At 49.7% G+C, this 6,512-nt stretch overlaps 1 protein-coding gene across 1 annotated transcript in view; it reads left to right on the top strand.

Annotated features, from left to right (window-relative positions):
* The first annotated feature begins 324 nt into the window (after nt 1-324).
* The window catches only part of CADM3 (cell adhesion molecule 3), a 91,261-nt gene continuing 85,073 nt past the window's right edge, over nt 325-6,512 (top strand). Inside the window, exons 1-3 of the mRNA XM_044448558.1 lie at nt 325-527; nt 3,197-3,357; nt 5,369-5,466. The gene's annotated coding sequence lies outside the window, so the exon portion shown is untranslated. The remainder of the gene's footprint in view (nt 528-3,196; nt 3,358-5,368; nt 5,467-6,512) is intronic.

Here is a 6,512-nt window from a genome sequence, read left to right as displayed (position 1 = left end):
CTTAAAAACAGGATAAATACAATTTGAATAAATAGACCCAGTTTAAGTTTCGGGTTGTTGGAGCAAAGAATGGCTGGTTCCCTCATGTGCTATTTCATAATATCCCCGACGAAGTGTTAGTAGCTCCGTCTCTTGATCTTTTTAAACGACTAGTGTCTAACATTGTTCTGCACTTCTTAAAAATTGTGCATTGTTTGGTTGCGGTTGGCTGCTTGCACTGAATTTTCCTTTTTAGCATAAATCACGTTATTATTTTAACAGGAGAGTCAGCTGTGCATGAGAATACGAAAGAAAGGCAGAGGGGCTGCCTTTTCTGGCGATGGAGGAGGAGGCTGTCCATGGCTACTGGCCTTAATGGCTAAGCTCCTGTATCCGAAACTGCCTGCTTGGGGGAGCGCGTGAAAAACTGCTATCGCTTGTGGCCCCAAGACAGAGCTACGAAGGTCTTCCCACCCTGGGGTCCATCCCACCTTTCCTGAAGAAGCCGCATCCTTACCGGGCCCGTCTCTGGCCTGAAGACAGAGATGGTGAGAGTTTTATTTGGTGTCGAGACCGCTTTTTCCTCTGCCCTCCCCATCTGTTTTTCCTTGGATGCCCTTCTTTGTTTATGGAAGCCTGCAAGCATGGACTCCCTTCTTTATTATTTATTTATGCATGCATTTATAGGCTGCCTATAACTTCCTAGGCAGCTGTATAGATTGCAAACCACCCCAGGATGCACCTTCACCAGCATTCTGTTTCCAGCAGAGGACAGCTAAATGCCCCCTGGAAAATCACAAGCACAGCTGGTTTGTGTATATTGTGGTAGCATTCCCAGCCATATTTATCTTTAATTCCAGCATCAGTTTTGGTTGCATATCCATGTACCCTTTCTGGCTCCAAGATCTCCTTTTCCGGGATGGGATGACCAGAATTGGGTTGAAGCTCCAGGGAGGTGCATGTGAAAGATGCCACTGCATTTCCTTCCTGCAGAATTCTGGTCTCGATTGTCATGCACGCTTCTTCGAGAAAGAGCAGGCTTCCCCTTCCCCGAGCTGCAACCCCTCCCATCCCAGCCGAAGGAAGGGGGACATCACTTTTCCCTGTTCCCTCTTCAGACTTTCTCTCTCTGCCATCTTCCGGATGAAAGAAAAACCCATCCAAGGGGAGGCGAGCTTTGAAGTGCCTCTCCCGAGGCTTCTGCCGGAGCAGCGATTCCGCCCTCTCTCTCCGCAGCAAAGCCTTCTGCCACGGTTGTCTGGAATCGCGCTCCAGATGAACGGCGGCACGGGAGCGGAGTCAAACGCCGGGCTCCCCCAGGAAAGCGTGTTCTGCCAGCCTCTTTCCCCTCCTTCTGCTGGAACGATCACTAAGGAGTCATGCAGGAAAAGACACAACAGTGAAAGATCTTAGCCGAAACAGAGCAGGGAGGGAAGGCAAGAAAGAGATGTGCACCGAGGGGAAGCTGGCTCAGGCGCCTTATTTCCTAGCAGGAGAGCTTCGTGAATGAGTCGTTTTCGAGGGGAGCCACACAACTCCCCCTGCAAGGAGAACCTCAGTGTGGGGAGCTTTTGTTCGGCACCACAGCCAGCCGACCCTGTTCCTGGGGACTCCGTTGCGTCCCCTCCCCAATTTTCTGGGCCCCCTTAGCAGAAATTCAGCCCTGGTGAGCGAACATGGTTTGCTCTCATCAGGCAATCCCCTCTTCCTCTTCCTCTTCCTCCCCCCCCCCCAACACACACACACATTTCTTGCTCTCTTTCTTCCTGCTACACATTTTCTCTCCCTCCTTTCTGCCACCTCTTCTCTCGGCTCCTGCCAACCTCTTTGTCTCTCTTTCTGCCACTACCTTCTCTCTTTCTCTGCTACTTCTTTTCCGTCTCTCTTTTTGCCACCCGATTTCTCATTCTCTTTTTCCACCCGCATTCCCAGCGGCTGGGTCTCTCTCTCAGCCCAGGAGCCAAATTCTAGTTCAGAGATGCTCTGCAGAGGTGGCTCATGTGTAGGGGCATCTGAGCTTAATTCTCTTTCCACCATTCATTAAGACTCTGGAGAGGAAATGCCCTGTTTTGGACGGGCAAAGCTGAACTATTTGTGTCAGAGAAAAGGGCGGAGCCAAGGGAAAGGGCGGAGCCAACTGGAGGCGGGCTCGGGTTGGATCTGGCCCCCCAGGAGTGGGGATACCGCTCCCGCCTTCGGCACACCAACAGTGCTATCCGCCACAGCAGCTGCAGCTCATTAAGCCAGCCTACCTAACAGGGGTGTTGTGAAAGCTGCGAGGGCAACACAGCTGAGCGGTGCTGAGGAAGTGGCCAAGATGGTCAGGATACAAGAAACGTTTCCGAAGGGATCCGCTGAGCATCACCTGCTTAGGCCCAGCCCATCAGGACCAAAACCCCTGCTTGACGAGCATCCGTGCCGACCCTGGCACCGTGCCAGACCCCCATCGCGGGGTAACTCCTGGGAGAGGAGCCTGGCCTCCGCCCCTCTAGCTGGTTTTCCTTCCCCCAGGGAGGCCCGGGCCGGCACCCCGCCCTGCCTGGCAACGAGACTTCTGTAATCCTCCGCATCTCCAATTAAGTGGCCGGCCCAGCCTGTAAAAGCCGAGATGGAAAATTATTGATCGGATATGGCTGAAGCCACGCCAAGTCCTCCCACTGCGGATCTGCCTCCTCCTTTGCAGCATCCGTTCCTTGCATCCCTGGGAGGGGCCGTCCAAACAACCCGGGAGGCCTGCGAGCCCCGTAGCCCCCGAAAACATGCCCTGCTCCGAGCTGTCTTGGGGGCACCCTTGGAAGGGTGGCAGACCGGCTGCCCTTCCCCTTCCTGGCTCCCCCTTGGGGCTCAGGGTGCGAGAAAACCCTCTGGAGAACACTGGGCCTCCTCCTTCCTCTTCACAGGCGCTCCTCTTAAGCGTTAATGTATTTGACATATTTTTATGCCGCCTCTCGGCTCCCAAGGCCCCTGGGGAAGCTAGCGCAGAATCCATTCCGCCTCTGTGGGTTTGCAATCCAAAGAGACACGACATACGAGGAAAAAGGTTTGGGGAGGGCAGAGGGGGAAATGACTGTCTGGCAGGGGTGAAGGAACGGGCTTCTCTCCATCCCAGTTTGGTCAGTCTGATGGAGTGGCTGCTGGCGGTGGCCACTGCAGGGCTGGACGCCCTCTTCCCTCTTCCCCATGAGCTTCATAAATTCTCCTCTTCCTGTCTGTGTAGAACGACTTTAACTCCACTTTTGGAGGATGGAGAAGGCGCTGCTCCAGCCTGGCCACCGGTATTGCTTCCTCCTCAGCTCTTACCTGATGGAATCAACCAATTCATCCTACAGATACGTTCCCTCTTCTCATGTGCTGGCACAGACTTCTGTCCGCTCGCAGGTGAGTCAGCACACAGATTTCCACCTTTGTGGAAATTGTTTGTAACCGTTTTGTCTTTTAATCTAAATATAGGTTGAGGAATGGAGCAAATTGCATAGGCCAAAGTTTGGCCCTACCTCAAAGATGAGCAAACGTGAACTTTTGCTCGATTCCATGTGGCTGAATTGGCGGGACCAACCCCATTGTTCAAAAAATGAAATCAAAGCCACCCACTGTCTAATTATAAATGCAGTAGCCAGAATCTGTTGAAACAAATATATTACTGAAAGAGATCAGATATTATATGCATCATATTGGTGGGAAGAAGGCAGGGGAAGAGATTTGAAAAGCACGACCCCATTTGTACAAATCACTGGAGCTGAAAAATAATAACGGAAAACAGTAGTTTAAAAATTGTGTCTATTTGATGTGCTCAAATCATGCAACCCTGTGGAAAACTTCAGCACCGACGCTGAAATAGACGAAATTGGCAATGACAAGTTCTTTTCAAGGAAGGGAATAGGGTGAGCTAAGGAAGAAGCCGTGGGAAGAACAAGACAAGGACATTTGCCAAGGGGAAGTGCGGTCCCCAGGGGTATTTAATGGACCTGTGAATGTGGTAAAATATGGAAACCAGTGTGAACCCATTTACAAAAATTGAAAGACCCAGACTTGGGTTTTTTTTTTTTTTTTTTTTTTTTTTGCAAATCACCCCATGTTTGTAGGTGTTGCAAGCTAGGCTTTGCCCTTCTGAAACAACAGATTGTTCTTCGGCAAAAGCACTTTATTCTCCAGTGCACTCCCAGTAAGCACACCTGACGAAGAATGAGTCTCTGAGCATGCACAGAGTGGTTTATTGACTCCATTCTGTCTGTCACCCCTCTAGTCGGTTGGTCTGTCTCTCCCAATGTTTCTTCATGGGGACAAGAGTCCGGCTTGGCTGGTTGCCGGAGTTTTTCTCTCATGCCCTCCCTGCAGTTGTAAATCCATATTATTCTCAACGTCCGTCTGAATACCTGGGAAGGGTATTCTTGAGATAACCCCTCTGCTTCTTCCATTTCGACACTAAGAATCTTAGTTTCCAGGGCCGCTCCTCATCTGATGAGTGCAAATCCACTTACCCTTGGAAAGCATGCCAAGAAAAACAGCCCCTTCATTCCCAACATTGGGATAAAAAGGAGCAATCTCTCTAGCCCGATATACCAGAAGACAAAGGTTGCCCCCTTGTCTTCCAAGAAGGACAGCCTGGCAAGGAGAAAAGCTGGATCCATCCAGCTGCTGGAGAAGTAGTGGGGTTTTGTTTCACTTCATTTTAGGGATGGGCAAAGGAGCGATGCAAGCGATCGCTGTATGCTTTGATTCCTCTTTGCAGTTGCAATCGCTGCTTGACTCTGTGCAAGCAGGAACATTTGGCAAACGTTTGAGTGGGAATCAAGCACGCCATCCGTGCAGACTTCCTAATTTGTGCGACTTTCCTGGATGGAAGCGGGTCTGGTTCAGTTTGCAGGGTAATTTGCGAAAAGGAGGATATGTAACCAAATCAAACTGAGAAATTGCGCAAGTGGATTGCAAGAACAGAATTGCGCAAATGGATCGCAGGCAGACATATGTCATGCGCAAACCTGTTTTGTGGATCCTGCTTGCACTCAAGTTTGTGGCCTTGAGCACAGCAAGCTCCTGTTGGGGGAGCACAAATGACATTCTCATCAATCCCTAGTTAGTTGATGGCCAGGATTTGTCCTTTCCATACCTCCCAATCCAAAAGCAAATCAAAGCTCAATTTGTGGTCAAAGTTTATGCATTCCTGAGCTTGTGGTTGTGCTTACACACGGTGTGCATGTGAGAGAGTGTTTGACAAATGTATTGTTGTCATGTGCCATCAAGTCGTCTCCGACTTGTGGCAGCCCTGTGAATGAAAGCCCCCCTGGAAGTCTTGTCCTTGACAGCCCTGCTCAGCTCTTGTCAACACGAGAGTGCGACTTCCTTGACGGAGTCCATCCATCTCTTATTTGGTCATCTTCTTCTGCCTTAGGTTTTCCCCAGCATGACGGTCTTCTCCAGGGACTCTCGCCTTCTCATGACATGCCTCAAGTACGACAGCCTTGCCCCCCACCTGTCTGTTACTCCAAGGTAGGTGCAAAACTCTCCTGTATTATCTTTCGATCAGCTTTCTTCACTGTCCAGTTTTTGCACCTGTACATAATGATTGGGAAGGTGAAAAATACACACAAAACATGTATACTTTACAAAAGGCATCCCGAAAGGCACTTTAATTACTGGGAGACTGTTGAAGATACATCCAACTATCTATGATGGGCCACATAAGGTCCTTCCTCGACACCTGAAGTGGTAAAAGAGAAAGTAAAGAAGACATAAGGTCCAGGCATAGATTAAAATGGACTGATCCACCCCGATCGGAAATCTGCGAGCTTCCAAATTATAATGGCACACAAAAGGATACAAACAGAAAGTAGATTTATGCTCGGTTCCAACCACTTTGCTTTTCTGGGATGCCACCCTTGAGACCTTTCCTAACTCCGAATCCAGCTCTCAAACCTAAAAGTATTCCTCGCCACCCTGATTATGGAGCTTGCAGGCATTACGAGGTTTCGTTTTTGTAGTGGCTTTCCGTGTGCATAACGGACCGATAATGGCACAGGAAGTTTGTGTGTCAGGGAGGGGATGGAGGGAAGGCAGTCTTCTCATGTTCATTCTGCCCTTAAAAGAAAAAAGAAACGGGCAGGGAAAAATTAGTGTATCCCGGCTTTTGATGGGTTTCCTTGCTCAGCTTCACGTCACATCCTTTCCTCATCCAGTGGAGACCATTCTTTCTCAATCTTTCTCCCTTGATCTGGGATAATGGGGGTGATGGATTGCTGGTGAAGGGCTGTTAGGACTGGAGTGAGCTGGTTAACTTTGGGAAAGATTGATTGGGAAAGCACTCCTGGCAGTGAGTCAGGCAAGGAGACGCGTTTTTCTCTGGAGGCCCAGCTGCATGCTTGATTGTAAGCGTGGTTGGGAACCACCTTGTGGTGTACGTCCTCATGCAAGACTTGGATTCATTGCGTCTCCTGAAATTCCATTTCAAACCCTGCATCCATCTTCCGTCGGTATCAAACGGTGATATTTGCTTATTTCCCCAAAGGTATATGGCCACTGTGTGCATCTTTGAATCG

Source organism: Varanus komodoensis, unplaced genomic scaffold (genome assembly GCF_004798865.1).
Source record: "Varanus komodoensis strain SLA01 unplaced genomic scaffold, ASM479886v1 scaffold55, whole genome shotgun sequence".
NCBI classification, from domain to species: Eukaryota; Metazoa; Chordata; class Lepidosauria; order Squamata; family Varanidae; genus Varanus; species Varanus komodoensis.
This window is presented reverse-complemented; position numbering and strand designations above follow the sequence as displayed.